The sequence below is a fragment of the Lolium perenne genome, chromosome 5, assembly GCF_019359855.2.
Source record: "Lolium perenne isolate Kyuss_39 chromosome 5, Kyuss_2.0, whole genome shotgun sequence".
Taxonomy (NCBI): domain Eukaryota; kingdom Viridiplantae; phylum Streptophyta; class Magnoliopsida; order Poales; family Poaceae; genus Lolium; species Lolium perenne.
In genome coordinates this window covers 142,351,062-142,368,752 of record NC_067248.2, presented here as the reverse complement: position 1 = coordinate 142,368,752, position 17,691 = coordinate 142,351,062, and the positions used below count along the sequence as shown (strand labels likewise).

At 41.8% G+C, this 17,691-nt stretch overlaps 3 long non-coding RNA genes across 17 annotated transcripts; 2 read left to right on the top strand and 1 right to left on the bottom strand.

The window, feature by feature from the left end:
* Positions 1 to 2,280: 2,280 nt before the first annotated feature.
* Positions 2,281 to 10,531, bottom strand: LOC127300093 (uncharacterized). Of its 14 annotated transcripts, none has more exons than XR_007850925.2 (11): positions 10,016 to 10,530; positions 9,841 to 9,919; positions 9,482 to 9,681; positions 9,339 to 9,397; positions 8,116 to 8,980; positions 7,749 to 7,889; positions 6,557 to 6,676; positions 6,193 to 6,259; positions 4,208 to 6,104; positions 3,944 to 4,073; positions 2,281 to 3,420 (listed from the first exon to the last, which is right to left on the bottom strand). It is a non-coding gene; the product is annotated as an uncharacterized lncRNA (long non-coding RNA). The 14 variants fall into 14 exon arrangements; XR_007850927.2 differs by adding an exon at positions 7,276 to 7,332 and having other exon boundaries at positions 6,557 to 6,679; positions 7,749 to 8,171; positions 10,016 to 10,529; XR_007850929.2 differs by adding an exon at positions 7,276 to 7,332 and having other exon boundaries at positions 7,749 to 8,171; positions 10,016 to 10,529.
* Positions 10,532 to 11,200: 669 nt separating this feature from the next.
* On the top strand, positions 11,201 to 13,329 carry LOC127304842 (uncharacterized). The gene is made up of 4 exons (XR_011745997.1): positions 11,201 to 11,441; positions 11,548 to 12,000; positions 12,221 to 12,278; positions 12,491 to 13,329. It is a non-coding gene; the product is annotated as an uncharacterized lncRNA (long non-coding RNA).
* A 723-nt stretch (positions 13,330 to 14,052) lies between these two features.
* Positions 14,053 to 17,164, top strand: LOC127300090 (uncharacterized). 2 transcript variants are annotated; one of them, XR_007850918.2, is made up of 3 exons: positions 14,053 to 14,121; positions 15,622 to 15,697; positions 16,856 to 17,164. It is a non-coding gene; the product is annotated as an uncharacterized lncRNA (long non-coding RNA). The 2 variants fall into 2 exon arrangements; XR_007850917.2 differs by lacking the exon at positions 14,053 to 14,121 and having other exon boundaries at positions 14,569 to 15,697.
* Positions 17,165 to 17,691: the final 527 nt, after the last annotated feature.

Genomic DNA, 17,691 nt, shown 5'->3' with positions numbered 1-17,691 from the left:
GGGAAAGCTCACGTCCATATTGTACGTGCCCTAATGTATGCTATCATGTAGTAGTATCATAGTTTGCTTATATTTATTGGTTTGTAGAATTTTAATGCAAAATTATATACAAGATCTATTTAACATTTATATTTTAGATTTATATGTAATGATACGGTATCTACCTATGATAGCACTGTGATCTCTCTCACTAATTATAGTGACACATCAGCTTTTTATGTACGCAGAATACATAATACAGTCTACGATAGTACTAGTGCTAGGTAGTTTTATGGAAATCTCACAAAGATTTCTAATTTTTTTTGCTACAATCCGCTGGAAATGGTAAGAGCATCACTAGCAGTGACCTCATACTTGCAACCCTCAAAACCAGTTTGAGGGCCGAGAAATTGTGATTTTGAAGGCCCAAAACAGCCGGCGCAGATCAATGCCCTCAAACCAAATATTCTATTTTGAGGGTTGGTTTGAGGGCACTGATCTACACCCCAACCTTCAAACCCTCAAAACAGGATCCGACGGGAGGCAGCGCGGAGGCGGGGCAAGCACAGCGACGTGCGGGGCCGGCCACCGGCGGCGGCCTGTTGTGGGCCGTGGGCGGGCTGCCGCGAGCGGTGGAGGCGGTGGCGGATCCGTGTGTGTGGGAGGCGGCCGATGGCGCGAAAGAGGAGGAGGCGGGGCGAGCTCCGCGGAGGCGGGGCGAGGACAGCCGACGGGCGGGGCCGGCCACCGGCGGTGGGCTGCCGCGAGCGGAGGAAAGCGCGGTGGTGGCTCATCCGTGCGTGGGGAAAGGCGGCCGGCGCGGAAGAGTAGGGGAGGCGGGCGAGCACATCAACAGGCGGGGCTAGCCACCGGCGGCGACCTGTGGGCCGTGGGCGGGCTGCCGCGAGCAGAGGAGGCGGCGGCGGTGGCGGATCCGTGCGTGGGGGAGGCGGCCAGCGGCGCGGAAGAGGAGGGGGTGGGGCGAGCTCCGGGCGGCCGAAATGGGCAGCGGCACGTGGCCATGAGGACGAGGAAGCGAGGAAGATGGCGGTTGCTGAAAATTCACTCCTGCGAGCGAGCGTTGACCAAAAATGAAGGACCCTTCAATTTTGCCTCCCAACCTTGAATAGTGCAGGTCGAGTGGGGATTTGATGGTTCGGCTTTCAAAAAAATTTAAGGGTTCAAGGGTCTGAGGGTTCTATTCTGCGTCTCATTTCGGCGTCAACCCTCAAAAAAAAGTTAATTTAAGGATTTGATCAGTTTAGGATACTGCTAGTGATGCTCTAAGCATCTCAATGGTGTGTAACACCAGATATGTCCTCGTAGAGACGGCATGTCCAAGAATACACCCGCATATAAATGAATGAAAACGAATGCAGATGGGACCGTGGACACTATGAGTCTATGATTCGGGCGCTCAATGTAAGGTAATGCACGTGTGAGAGTCCGCCAAAACAAGATCGGACTCTTCCTAAAGAAAATACAAGATCGGGATAAGGAGATTGATTATTTTAGAGCTTTTATAAGTTGTTGCAAGGTTCCAGCGAATAATAATTGAGATTGTCCTTGTCCACTTGAGAAGTCTTAAAATACTCCTTTGTTGGCAGACCCCAAGTAAATAAAAAGGACTGTAGAAAAAAAAAAACGAGATTGGCTCGTTCTTTTAGAGCTTGAGAAAATAGTAGCAGATCGAGAAATAATCGCTGGCAGATCTACCAGCTGGTTACTTCGTCCCAATCATCGTCTCGAGTCGAGGACCACGCATTTGTTTCCGCACTAGAGGCTGGGGCTGGATCTGAATGATAAGGAACAGTATTCGTTATTCGATCTGGCTGCGCTGCATCAACACCAAAATGGTTGGAAAATATCTCGTTGATCGAGACCTTATCCTCTTATCCATCATGAAGAGAAACTGTTACACATTTGATGTGCTGCACTGCACATTTACTGAATCTAATAGTACAAGATGGATTGAAAACTATAAAGTCTGATGGGACAATATTAGAGAGTGTGAAATTCATTAGAAATTCTCAGTCTAGAAAGAGAAGTTGTTCGTTTCAGTTCTCGGTGAAACTCTGCGCAGCGCAGGTCGACATGGAGGTTGCCGGCGATCCTGGCGGCGGGTTCCCAGAGTTGAACGACAACCAGATCGTTCCCAGAGGTCCGCCGCAGCCCGTGTCTATGACCGATGCCGTATCGGGAAGACGTTGCGTAGGCACTAGATTTTGATGTGCGCCTTGGCGCACGGACCTGTGAAGATTGTGTCAAGATTCATTTTATACATTCAGAAACATCAGGAAGTATTAAATAAAATTTGAATAATTATCCGTTTCAAAAATTATTAGTCGGCGAAGAGGAGCAAAAGAACACAACATATCATATGTCTTGTATGAGTCAGTGGCTTTCCTGCAGTCCCTACACGTCTACTGTCTCCTGATCCCTAATCTCGCGCCATGGGACGCCATAGCGTCCACCACTTGATTACAGGCCTAAAGGCAATAGAAATACTGAGAACAGAGAAGTTCAATGAAATCTGAAATTTAATCTCCCTAAAAATAGCACCGTTCCGAGCCAAGTCTTGCTCACTTCCCTTATCACTTGCACCACAAGTTGTGAGTCAATTTGGAACGCGAGAAATACCACCAGATTTGAGCCTGAAATAGTGATTGTAGGCAGGCCTCTGCTTCAGTATGGAGAGCGACCTGCACATGCTCCATATGGCCAGCACCTGAAGAGGCCACAAACCCCAGCTCACCTCTAAACACCCAGACCGAGCCACCAGACGCACTGGCCTGGTCCATATGCTCCCATCAATATTAATCTTCAGAACATTGTGCACCGGTGGCTTCCACTTGATCTCCATAGCAGGTTGCTCTTTCTTCCTTTGTTTGCTGCAGTGTTGTTCAAACTCAGCAGTCAGAGACAGAACTTAATGACAGACTGAATCCAAGGAGGACGTGGATTCACCGGCAGTGCATTTGTTCCTCACTTGCCACCAGACCGTAAGCAGGGCAACACATCTCATCTTCTCCTATTCATTGGCAGAAAGAATCTGTGCAATAACATATTTGGCATCAAGACAAGACGGCAGCTTAGCTCTGATGGGTTCAGATTCTTCCATAATGCACACACAGGCTTGCACTCGAGAAAGAGATGGCCACCGTCTTCATTAAATCTGGAGCACATGGGGCATAAAGGATTAATCTCAATGCCTCTCCTAAGAATATTCTAGCAATGGGGGAGGCGCTGTTATGAGCAAGGTGCCACATGAATTGTTTCGATTGCAGACTGCCTTCCAGATAATGTTCCGGTTGAAAAAAATAAAAGACTCTGAATTTTCGCCAGAGTTACTCGGTTTCTCCCAATCCTCCCTAAACTCAGTATTCATGTTGTATCGGCATGGAAAATGAGCACAAGTGAATATTGTTGAACTTCAACATCCTACCATTAAAAAGGGAAAGCCAGTAAGGAAAAAGTATACAGGGGCACTACCGAGAAAACTTGTAGATATCATAACGGAATTAAAAACATAACACCTAAATATACAACCTTACAAAATGCAACAAAATGGATTATATATTTATTCAGTCCTTAGCAGTGCCCTGTTTATTTCTTAGTAGGACCCCCAATATATGCAGGTAAACTTTGTTCGATATAATTTGAACCACGCGGACTATATAACTCAATATATATATATTAAAACAGAGGTAAGCACGATGTAACAGTACAAATGCATCATAATACCTCAAATGGTGCTGCTACGAAGAAAAGACATGAAACTCGTAAAGAACTACAATATCATTCAGAAAATGGAGTACAAAAGAAAAGCCTCATTTGGAAAGAAAAAGTTAAACTGGTATAGATGTACGGCATGTAACTTTCTTTCTCTGGATTCTGTGATTTTTTGTAGAAAGTAGTAGAACAACTGCAGTAGCCAAAAAAATAAATATTTAAGCTTGCATACTTTTTTTTAGGGAAGAGGCATGCTTTACAGAAGATGGTCATAGCAGTCTCCTTTTTCAAATTTAGACTTTGTGCTGCTTTCCTAACTGCCTCTCATATCCATCAACGGATACAATCGCTTCATTGACAACCTGCGATGTCCTAAACAGGGTAAGAACGCCACATACACAGAATAGGCCATCAACTTTTCTGAACTAATGCATATCTGGAATAGAACCTAAATTATGCAGAGTATGTTCAATAAAGGCACCATAAAATGTATCACCTTTGCAAACAACTGGCTTCATATGTCAGCATGAGCAGCATCACAACTACTTGATGAATGCAGAGACACACTTGGAATGCCACAAAAGCTTTTGTTTCATCCTTTCTCGATTGTCCGACAGCTGCTGAAGCTTCTGACTGTAAATGTCTAAAGTATGAAGTGGCATTAATACTCACTATAGCTAATATAGACCTATGTTGTAGATATAATGGCACAATAAAAAAACAAGTGTCTACTTCATTCCTCTGGATAGCAAGTTCAGACTCCCTCTACACACTGCTCTAATATCCACTCCTAACATAGCAGAAGTAATAGTCATAACTCATAACAACAGGACACAGTACAGGCCAAAAGAAAGGATACATCAAGAATGCCTAATAATTCAAGTATTATTGTCTAATCGTAAAAGGAGGAGCATATATTATGGAAAGTCAAAGTAGGCAATCTAATGATTTTTTTAAAGGAAATGGCCTGGAGTGGGATCTGTTAATCTTTTTAAAGGCAATAGCCTGAACTAATTTTTAAAGTATAGTGACCTGAACTAACTGCTCACAACAGATGTACACCTGAACAAACAAACATCACATGAATAGTTCGTTGACCAATATCAAGACAAATGTATGCAGAACAAACAAGAACTGAGGGGGCATTTACACACATAAAACATATATAAGAAATAGGCCTAGTTTTTACTACTCCTTCCGACTCATATTTTTACACACATAAAACATATATAAGAAATAGGCCTAGCTTTTACTACCCCCTCTGATTCATATTACTTGCCACTAAAATGGATGTACCTACGATTAAAATGTGTCTAGATACATCTATATTAGTGCCAAGTAATATGAATCGGAGGGAGTAATATAGTTCTGGTCATGGACATCAACTTGAAGTGACAAAATATCATAAAGATCTCAATGCCCAGTTACACGAGCAACATCAGGATGTCAATTTCTAATGATAATAAGTATAACGTGTATTACTTGAAACCTTACCATCATTATCTGAATTTCCGATGATATCATTTGATAAAACAAAATAAAAATCTAAAATCTAGCATACCAACAAAAGCGGCATCATTTCTGGCAAAAAAGTTTTCAAAGATCACAAAGCAAGTAAGTGCCAACTATTAACATAAACAACTTATTATATTTCTAGTAATTCATCATCACCAGGAACAAAATCATGAGATATCAAAAAGTGCCTACAGGAATCATATATATAGTTATTCTTATAAATAAAATGAACCAACACCAAGCAGGGAATACTATACTTCTTTGTTAGCTCCGTCCGATGACCAATAACAAGTCCACTGAGGAAAATATCAAGTTGAAACACCAACGCATATCAAATTAGTTGCAATCCCACATACTGTCTTTTAGATGTAAAAGATATAGGAAGAAGTGAATGATGATACAAGATTATACGGTAAAGGAATTTGCAGTGAAGCAAAAAATGGCAAAAGTAAAGAGAAAAATAGAAGGGTTAATTTAGTTATGACATATCAAGAAATCCCTTCATAGGCAGATGGTTAGAATCTCATGTCCTTGGTTTACCCCGATAGCTCCTACTTAGGCTAATACACATAATCTACCGCACAAGACCAAAAAAACATCTACATAAACTCACTACGGTTTGGTTTTAAAGATTTGTTTTCTGATAATTTCGGAATGCAATCCCGTATGGACCACTATTAGAATAACATGAGATTTAAGTACATTTCATGAAAACTTACTGCTAAATGTATTCAAAGTCTAAAAAGAACAAATATGCAAGATTTCTTTTAATCTATTCGTCGGCGAACACGGCAACCGTCTTTTTCCTGTCGGATCTCCTCATGTGCAACTGTTGTTGCCCTGGCCGAGCTCTTGGCATCTGCATACTTCAAAAACACCTGCAATGCAGAAACAAAATCAGAATGATGGATACATTCCAGGGAAAATTCCTTACCAATTCTAAATCGCGCAAAAAACAGGGCTGACCTTGCCAATTCCAGGAACAGGGTCACCGCGGGGATGGGTCATGGAATCACAGCTTGCACCAGGTTACCTGTTCCAAGTTTATCAGTTAGAACATGCATACGAAAAAAAAAGAAAACATTAGATTTGTCCAATCAAATCCAATTGGAAAAAATGATAGTGTCTTCTGTAGGTTAGGCCGGATTGCGAGTTCTGCATGTGGTCAGTTTATAAATGGCTGAGAAATAGTACAATGCGGCACTATAAAACAGACATACAGAAAGAAAACACAAGAGAAAAGCCGTTAAGTAGCTGAGCAAAAGGAAAATCACGTAGGTAAATCAGAGTATACATAGAGCTCAGAAAAGAAGGGCTTTCTGATGTTCACCTTATTTGTGTGCTTGTAGCGTCATGTCTTCCAGTATGTTATTAAGCTCTCGTCTCTGAGGTCATCTGGTGAGAGTTGTACCACCTTTGTCGGTAGGGCACCGACTTCGTACACGAGTCTCTGCTAAGAATTCAAACAGAGTCAGAAATTGGTAGGCTATAAACTGATTGTTTGCTTTATAAGAGCATGTATTTTGAGGACTAAAATCATTCACGCTGTATTCAGCTAAAACCAAGAGGTTAACAGTATAATTTTCCTGTTGCAGTAATAAATATGCTCTCTACATTTATATAGCAAATAGCTTTAATTGTTAAGATTTACAACAACGCTCTACAATCTTCTTTCTACAGGGAATACTGGAAGGGAACAGCGGGTTCGCGAGAGCGCCTGAATATATTAATCATTGAAATGCACATATGGAAAAACTATTGTGCAGGTATTTGATTGTTGTCATTACGGCCTAGAAAGGAGCATCCGACTGAACTTATATACTATACAAATAATGTAGTAGAAATGTACTACTGTACTGAGTCTTATCCGCCACATAAGATGCTCATCAGAGCAATTCATATCAATAGGATGGTTGTGTCTGCTGATGTTTACGTGTACAGAGTTCTTGCAGAATAACAGACACTATATGATAGATGTGAGAAACGCCATTTAATACGAACTTAAGATTAAAAAAATAGGAACTTAAAAAGTAGGAATCCGAATGGCACCACGACCAATCCTCCCGAGAGCTTCCTTGGTAGGGAACAGTGGGTTAGCGAGAGCACCTGAATAAGACCACACGGTTCACTGAAATCTTAATTTTCATAGGATAACAATTATGAGAAAAGCTAGCCGCGAGGGAAAATGGACACGAAATCAGGAACCATAATAATTGAATTCAGAAGAATCTATATAGATAATATGTGATGTAAACTTCCTTGTAAAATTAATTTGTTCCCAATATAAATTTTAGAACTGAGATCAATATTTATATCATCTCGTTTGGTGAAGCTAGGAATTCAATTGTTGGGATCCATGTACCAACTACTGGATGCATAGAAATAGCCTGTCCTAATTACCATACACTGTAGCAGCACCAATTGTGTGCTACATTTCAACCAAGCCCAACCCCATCGTTCTAAGATTAGGTAGCAGTTGGACGGCTGAGGAGAATATAGAGTAACACCATAGGACTTCTCACCTTCTCTGTAGAAGGCCAGGGGTGAGGGGATCGAATGAATCAATTCTCCACTATAGCTAGCTGCTGGGCACATCTTCTCATCACTGTATCATCTCTCCACCGAAACCTGAGCTCCTGCACCGTAGCTCTGACCTAGGAGACCTAGCATGAGAGAACAAGGAGAGGAAATGGAGAGATTACCTTAAATAAAAAGAACAAACAATAGAAGCAAAAAACTATAAACTATGCTATCAATTTCTTATATATATAACCACACCCCCCATATGCTTTGACAACTATGAGAGAACCAAACACAGTTTGAGTGCATGAGATGAAAATTAAAGCTTATGCTTTAAAATCACCACTTTTTGAAGGGATTTAAAATCACCACTTTTTGAAGCCATCCGAGAAATGCTCCAAGCTTGGCCCCGTTTACTTGTCTCTCTTCAATAAATATATATGAAATTAGACCACTGACTTTAAATCTTACAAATGATTTCAGAAATAGGAAGACCTTATGAAATAAACACATTCAGATATAACATCGGACAAAAGTCTGAATGTTCACAAAATTAACAGAAACATGAGCTTTAAAACAGTCAAACACAAACATATTTTCCCTAGAGTTTACTCATATATTTCATCGATGATACCATGCACGGACAGGTCACAAAACAGAGCTAAATTTCAGAAATAAACGAATTAGCATGTAGACAACAAAGCTATGTAGACAACAAAGCACACAAATAAATTCATTTCCCATGCATCCTACTTGGATTTTTTTCTCATCACCTCGGCTATACATAACAAATAATCTGGCATGCACAATACAATAGAACCGTCTGATAAAAATAACAAAAGAGAATATCTGGCATGCACAATGGAGGATGACAGAAGATACAAAAGCAACAGTTATTAAGTTTTGAGCTGCATACTTATTAAATTGGTTGACTTGTACTGTAAAATCTGGCATTTGGTCCCATATTATTTGCTATAAAAAACTGTCCCAGTTCATTTACTTAACATCTGCTTTTCCAACTGGAAGAGTTTCTTAAAACTATGAAAGGCTACTAAAAGAATTGAAATAGTGATTTCATCAGGTTCTTTACTTCCACAGGATGTGGTTTTTCTTGCAACGGGAATCTTCAGGCCACCACAAATATCCGCATCGGATCTTGGCTTCGAGTACTCTGTGACCGAAATCGCTTAAAGATGCGTGGCATGGATAAAATGACGGTCTAAGATCACTAATCCTACAACAGAATATGGTGACTTGCTGTTAATTGTTACTTACAGAAACACACTGAAACTTGATAGCCAGGTTAAGAAAAACTCTACAGCAAAAGCAGTGCTAAATTTGGCAATGCCTTATTACTACAGATTACAGAGCAAGCTTCAGGTCCAAAAGCAACACTGATAACATCTTGCTGGTTCAGAAGCATGGACATATTGCTTGGACATATTGCTTGCAGGTTCAGATACACTCTGAATTCAAAAATATGCAATAAACTGCTTGTTTGTTCGAAAGCAAGACGAATTCAAAGAATGTCATAGAGCCCCAACTGATTAGTCTATAAATTTATTTCATCACCTGTTGAGAAGATTCTTTACCTCTTGTCATTCTGCTTGTGGCGCTGGGATGGCTTTGCCATGGATTTATCCATCTCAAGCTGCATATAAAGTAAACACTCGTGAGCAACTTGAGTTAACCATTTCTTTTCTTCTTTTGTTGATCATCTAAACCAAGACATAACTCAGAACGCCCCAGAGGCGGAGGACGATGGCGAGCAGGGTGCGGACAACTTGTTGTGGTCCTCTGACCACATGTCTTGGCGGCAGCATCATCCTTTTCTTATGTCACCATTCACAACATTCACTTAATAATAAAAATACATGTCCTGCATGATTTTTGTTGTCAACATAGCCATCTCCATGCTCCTCCATGCTCAACTGACTGCCGTGCATCATTTCCAAAATATAGAAAGATACATTAGTATTACATGATGCTGCCAACTAAATCTTTGATATCAAAAGAAATTGCCTCCACGCGCAGATGTCAGCTATGCAATTCTGTGGATACTGGAGAGAGGGGATAGTGGTGAAAACACATAACCTATAGAAAGAAGGAGACCGAGAGAGGATGGCAATGAATTTCCTCATTCAGCCCAACGTTAGCTGCTAACTCCAAATTTCTGTAAAAAAAAAGAAGAAGAAGAGGGTTATGATACACAATCATGACCAAATGGAATACTAACATTTTTGTGCGAGGGTGGGGGATCAGGCCATACCTGTAGTCAAGAAGGACAAAATCGACCCCTCAAGCGAGTGGTGAGGTCCGAGGAGGCAGAACTTGTATGGCTTCCGTGCGCGACGAAGTTGAGCCGGAGCTGGAGGCGGCGGAGCTCCAACCACCATCGTCGCACGATGAAGAGGGGTGTCGATCTAAGACACCCACACAGCGACCTGCCATTTCCCCGCATCTGCTCCTCCTTTCCACCGTCAGCGTTGGCTCTCTGTGCCCTCGTGCGGCGACCGTTACGCCATGAAGAGGGCGGCGTCGATCTCAGCGACTCACACGGCGGCGCGGAGTTTCCTGCACGCGATCCTCCTTCCCACCATCGAGCGTGAGAAGCGGCGTGAGGCGGCGACGGGGATGAGGTGCAGCTCGACTGGGAGGAGGCGGAGCTCGACGGCCGGACGGCTGGGTGGAGGAGGCGACCCACGGAGAGAGCAGGGACAGGGACGGCGGCTGAGAGGATAGGGTTTGGTCGCTAGCTGCCTTAAACGTGGCCCAATCGATCCCTTTTCTCCTTTTCTCCTCGAGCCAATACCTGCTTGAAACGTGGTCCAATCGCTGGTTGGAAACCAAGCGAGGCAACCGGCCAGCCCTTGCGTGCCTAGTGGCGTGCGTGGTGGCCTGAGAAGGCCCCTATGGGGGGCATCTAACGTTGTATATGATGCCCCCATAGGGGGCCTCACAGCGTTTTGAGCCTGTGGGCCATCGGATCTTACCAGCAGGTGAATCTTAGCCGTCCATTTTTCATGGTGGAGTAGTCAGGAAACGAGGCCCTCGCGCGACCCGCTTTTTATCCATGGGTCATGTGAAGCCCTCCCGGCCCAGCCTCTCGCGTCGCTCGTTACCCTCCTCTCCCCTCGCGTGCCGCCGCCTCGCGCTCGCCGTCTCCTCCCCTCCCGTTCCCGTGCGCGTGCGGCGGCCGCCGCCGCCATCCCCGCCGCCGCCCCAGCCCCGCTCTCCCCAATCACCTCGCACGCTGCTCCTCCCCTCACGTTCTTCTCCTACCACATCGGCGGCACCGCTACGCCTCCCTGGCGCGGCCCGCCCTTCTCCTTCTCCCTGCCCGTCTCCAACCCCCGGCGTCCGCGCCGCTCCGCCTCCTGGACGACCGGCGGCGGCGGGAAGCGAGCGCCGCCGTCGCAAGCGGGGAGGGGCCTGCTGGGCTCGCCCTCGACGGAGATGGTGGACGGGACACACCTGGAGGTGGTGCGGCCCGAGAAGACGCACGGGGGCGCCGACAGTGCCTCGATCTCCACCTCGGTCTACCGCCTCGCGCCCCGAGCTCCACCTCAACCTACCGCCTCCGCCTCGCGCAGCGTTGTTGTCCCCAGCTCAGTGGACCGCTGGTCTCCGCCAAGCTTCACCAGAGGGAGACGTTTAGCTGCGGCCACAGAGGCGGACGGGGAGAGGGCGCCGATGTGAGTTTTTCCTTTCCCAATTGATCATTTTAGGCACCATTTCCCCATGATATTGGGTTCTAATCACTCTTAGATGAACGCCTAATTTTATTACGTTCGGGTTTAGATGTAGCTTCAAATGAGGAGTAAACACAATTATCAGAAGAGAAATTCCCATCTTAAAGTTAGGCAGGAAAAGAAGAAAATGAACTTGACCACCAGAAAAAGGCTTCTCAACATTCACACAACGGTGATTCAATTTTTCTTCTATATGATTCGATTAATCCTAATTGTATATCCTAGAATCAGAGAAGATGATAAAAATATTGATGCATATGCTCACACTTCCGCACATTTTCTGTCAAGCCTGTAGTAGTTAAGTTCACTTGTTATTTTGTATCCTTAATTCTAATGATTTTGTTAGTGCAGCACTTGAGATCAAATTATGATCGGCGCAGTGTTATTCGCAAAAAAAACGTACGAGAGATTCATGTTGTTTCACTTGATATTGTTGGAAATGTAGTACTGCCTTTGAGATTGACTGCAGAGCTGGATGTCAGAGTGTGCAAGGCATTCGCAGGTACCCCAGTTTTTTCTTTGTTTCTTCCTCTCTTCCACTCCCATATATACCGTGAACGTGAGCAGCTGCAGCTCATGCAGATATCTCAAACTGATGTACTTGACGTTCACTTTCTTCTTTCTTTTGATTTATTCGGCAACTGCATGATCTGGCACAACATATTGGTCTGCTGTAATTTGCCATATTGATTCCCCAGATCTCGCTATTTCTGTTTGTGCAGATTTTAGTGTGGAAGAAGCACATGCCTGTGCCAGCTTCGCGCGTGCTATTTTTATATGGTGCGTCCCTTTGTTGAACACCTGAATTTCTTTCTTCTTTCTACCTTGCGTTGTTACGACAGGAAGATGTATGATTGATAAACATTTTGTCATTCTTATATGATTGTTCACATTAGGAGGCTGAATCCAGTTATGCTTTAATCTTTATATTTTGAGAAGGCAATTTTACTTAACTTACGGTGTTATCTTGTGGTCTCTCTTCTAAAAATTAGGATCCTGTCTGAGATGGGGACTATGTAATATGCATTGGAGGGGAAACAGTTTCACCATGTGGAGCTACATCCAGGTGGAACTTAAGTTTTATTTTCTTTACCTTTTCCCTCTGTTTTCACCTGCATTATGCAAGACATAGGCACATCCAGTTGCCACTTGGTTTCCAAGGTAAAAGTGAGAGGCTTTTTATGCTATTGTTTGCATGGCCAAGTTGGTCAAACTTATGTGTCTGGGTGGATGCTAAATAATATTTGTGTTTTCTCTTGGCCATATGGAGAACCTGTACTGTCCATAGTAAACTTGGTATTTCAATTAGCACAAGCTCTATTTTGTGGGTACTGTTCAGCCTTGTTTCTCTGTTTTCCTTAATTTCCGTTCACTAACGCATGCTAGATATTATATTTGGAGTCCAAAGAAGCAGTGAGCAGTTATAATTGATGTTACAACTTTAACTCTGATTTGCTTACCATTCAAGTGAGGTTTTTTTGTTGATAGTAAACTGATTGCTTTATCAGTCTGCTGAAATCTATTTACTCCGAGTTTGTCTTTCTGGGTTGTGAATGGAATGGTAAAGTTCGGGGCAACTACACCAGTTCATCTTTTTGGGCTGTGAACACCAACTTGGATACAAACAACAGCTGCCCTCTTCCTTACTACTCTTTTTGCTCCTTCCACAACCTTGTTTGTCATTGTATTGTTATTTAGTTAATTGATCTTGTCCTTCTTTTTGCTCCTTCCACAAGCTTGCGTGCTAAATTCTGTAATATGGTGCATAATATTTATGTTAAATTATTAAATGTGGTGTATTGACAGTGAACCACATGTTACTTAGGTCTATTTGTAGTAACATTTCCATATATGTGGTGTATTACAAATTGGTACTGAGTAGCAGCACCACATGATTACTTACACAAGAAGAAATTACTGATATCTTCACTACTGTCTATGCTTGGACAAACCGTATGTGCTACTGTTTTCTCATCTTTGAATGAAATTACTCAAGAAGAAATTTTAAATGTTAAAAGTAGGGATTGCTAGCAGATTATTCTTATGGATTGCATGAATGTTTGGTGAACAAATTGGGTCATCTTCCTATTGATCTGAACAACATCTACCACTAAAAACTAATGTAATAGTAACTTAACTTGATGTGGTCATATAAGTAGAAATCTTCGGTACTTCGAATGCCCCGTTGTTAACAAATCCTCTAGCCCCCTGCAACTTAACATGAGTTAAAAAGAAGATGTTCAAATTCCTTTTCAATGGTCTGTGCTATTAGAATAAACACAGTAATGGTTTACATAGACTACATATTTGCTTTGTATGATATGTTCCCTTTCTAATGAAATTTTGGTCATTATATCTTTCTTAATATAGGAGATAAACTTTCTTCATCTTATCTTCTACCACTTACACCCATATTTACTGTTGTAGGATACTACAAATGTAGTTAGGGTTTGTCGTTATCACCTGCATAATCAAGTAGTGCTATTTTAAGTTTTAACTAAAACTCAGTACTTGGATAAAACATTTGGTCAGCAGTATTTAATTAGAATCTTACATTTGTCAAGCTGTAGATTTGAAGAGATACTATTCAAGTGCTTAACCTTGGAGAAGATTGTTTGCCCATGTAAGTTTGCAAACTGAACATCAGCTTCTCTTGCAGTATAGACATACGATGAAATGATAGCATCTATGTTCAAACCAAAAACACACTGGTGCCCTTATTTATCTTCAACCTTGAACATCCCAGGGGGCAGAATTCAGGAGTACTGTATTCTCAATGCAATAGGACACAAATGAAAAATCAAGGTGTAGTTAGGCTTCACATTCAAGTGCCAAACATTAATACCTTGAGGTATCTCTGTAATTTGCAATATATCAGCAAACTAAAGGAATAAAAACTAACCCTTAAAAATAAGGAAGTACATTTTTTTATAATGAGGTATAGTATCACGTACCTAAAGGTATGGATGTTTCCATGTCTGGCTATATGTTCATCCAACAGTAAGCATGCCCCCAGTTCCAATCAAAAAATTTTTTAGCAAGCACGCCCTCTAGGGAAACAGCACCACGGTAATCCTGAATTGTAGATAGAATGCAAGTCATTTCATATTTCCGTAGATTTAAGTAAGTATATGATTATTTGTGAAATGGTAGAACCCTACAGTAGAAGAACAACAAATAGCAGTCATTCAATTGTATCAGTCTCATGTATTAGATCAACCCCATGGTATTCAGAGTCGAATGATACTGTCAAGCGAATGACATACTTGAAATTAAACAAGAATATCCCCCGTTTCTACAAAACAATCATAGGAAGTAATAGAAAATTACCAATAAATTCATATACTAAACTAACATGAGCTTGAAAGAGAGATCCAGGGTTGTAGTTTGACGATTCATCTGGTCAAATGTATGACGATTCATCTGGTCAAGGGTATGTTCAGAGGTATTTAAGTCTATTAAGCTACTGGATAGTATTTTAGTATGATCTTTGGGTGCTTCTTTTCTCTTATTAGATAGATCACTTCAGTTTCGCAATTTCTCTTGACATTCCAATAATTGCCCTACTAATATTTCCAGTCTGTTGCACTCTATATGCATAGTGACTTGATTTTTCCACATTTGTGCCTGCAAAATCTGGTGCAAATCATTCAAAATGAGATTTGACGAGGATAGGCTTCCTCCGCTATTTTAGATACAACATTTATAAATGATGCTACATGTTCTGCTACTAATAATATAGCATATGAAAATAAATGTTGCACTTTGAAAGCTACACAGGCAGAGCACTACTACTTGTGTAGACTAATCTTTTTTTCCTTATCGATAGCTACCACTTGCTTACATGAAGCTATAACTGTGTGTTTGCTCCCAAGACTGAGACAAGAGAAACTAGCTCTTGAGATTTTATACTGCTTGTATTCTCCATGAATTTTGATTACAAACCAGAGAGGAGGTAGAAGGGAACAAGCATTTTGTTAACTCTTTGCTAGCAACTATATTGTTTTCAGATCTGTTTGCCCATAGGATGTTCTTAAGATGAATACTCTGTATCGACTGAACCATGTAATTTTTTCAAGTAGGTTTACAATAATAATGTTAGACTAATTTTGGTTTGTTCTAGGTTTATGTGGCAGGATGGTCCTGATGAACACGCTGAAGAAACACGCTTGCCTCTCCACCAGGAAAACACTTTGTAGGTATGTAGCTTCTCCAAAGTGATATATCGCTTTCATCGATCATTCTTGTCTGGTTAAACGCGAGGATGACGTTATTGGGCCCATCACATCCTCCATTTCGAAAACAACTTTGGGACCATCATAGCTTATAAGAATGAAAATCCCAGGATGTATGTTTATAATAGTTCTATAGCAAATGTTGCTACGAAATGGTTGTCTAAAAAAAGTAGGCATCCAACAACCTGTGCAGTATTTTTTTTGTCATTGTCTCATTGTTCTGAACCAGAAATAATCTTCCCTTCTTTTCACCTGAAGTTTTACCTCAAACTTGAATACCAGTTTCATGCCTATCAAATATGTTTCGGTGGATGCATATGCCTTCGAAATTTTGTAACTGGTCCATGTATGAATGCAAATGGTTGACCAATTAAGCATGTCGCTGCCTTTGGTGCTTCTGGGCTTTGTGTACATCTGTCAAGTTGCTAAATCAGTTGAGATTGTTCAAAGATATGGTTGTCCAATACATGTATTTAGGTAACTGCATATAGAAAGTTCGCTATTGTTTTCCCTGAGAAGATATTCAGCCAACTAGCCAAACTCCACTATTCTATGAACTCTTCGTTTCCAGTTTGTATCTTCCCATTCAATAGTCCACTGTATGTGCAAGTCTAGATATGAGATTACCAGACCGAAGAGCCCTCTGTTGCTACTTGAGTGTTGGACCATCCACAGTAGATCTGGTGTAGTACCCAAGTTATGGCTTCAAATCAGATCTAGATAGTACCAGGAGGAAAACTAAGTGAATTTATATAAGTTCAATACTGGCAAATAATAAGATATTATTCAGGCATATTTTTTTGGGGAAGTAGGAGTACTATTGAATGGGTTGGTATCTTATTAACTTCGATCCGACGCATAGCAATCTTGCCTATTTGGATAACTTGTATATATCCTACATGTGCTTACACCAATATTCCAATATCTTCTGTGTTTATTGGCCAATTCTTCTTAGGCTTCTTACGAGAATGGTGGCTCTGGATTTATAACTTATTAGTTTTTTGCCTTTCTTTTCCCATTTTGGTATTATTAATCATGTTATAATGAACTGAATGCCATCTATGTGTGTAAATTTGAACTTAATTCTTTAACAAGATAAGTTGGCTGGAATCATTTTCACAGAGATAGTGGAGGCCTGGAAACAATGGAAAATACGAAACAAGTCCTACTTACATGATCTAGGTTGACAGAGTGATCGTAGACCTCAAACAGTTTGAGTGCAGAATTCGTCCTGAGCACACAAAGGCGTCCTCATTGTTATTCACTGCTACTTGCACTTGTAATATCTGTTTTCGTACCTTTTTGTGCTCGGCCAAAATGGCATAAGCCTCTGTACATATGCCATGCAAATAATTCTGCTGCTGTAATTCCAATTTTTTTTTGCCTGTCATGGTAGTGCCCAACTCATATATGTATATGTGTTGCTGAAAATGTATCCCTTGGTTAAGTCAGTTCACAGTTTGGTGCGAGCTAAACCAAGAACCCAGAACGCACCATCAAAACAATTTGTCTCAGTCGATGCTTAGCGCAAAATTAAAAAGTTTGTTTCTCTGGTTATAATTTATGGTGATTTGCTATGTTTCGTGAAACCTAAAAAGATTTATTATCACTTTCCTACCTATGAATCTGTTTTACGGGGTCGTGCGCCAAGGCGCACATTTAAATCTAGTCTAAAGGTATAAACGGTGCACCCTCATGGAGCCTTTTGGGACTATCCACGATAGGCATGTGTCACGCGAGGGCAGGGCGCTTGCCTCGTTTCTCCTACAGCGATTGGTCCACATGGCGCTGTGTGCTTGGCCGCTGCTTGATCGTGCGTGAGACAAAAACCCAAGCCAAGCCCTAGCACAATATTCCCCAATCCCCGCAGCCGCCGTCCGCCGTGCTTCTTCCGCTCGACGAGCTCGCCCTCCTCCTCCATCCCGCAGCGCCCCCTTCTGTCTCGTCGCCGCTGGCCC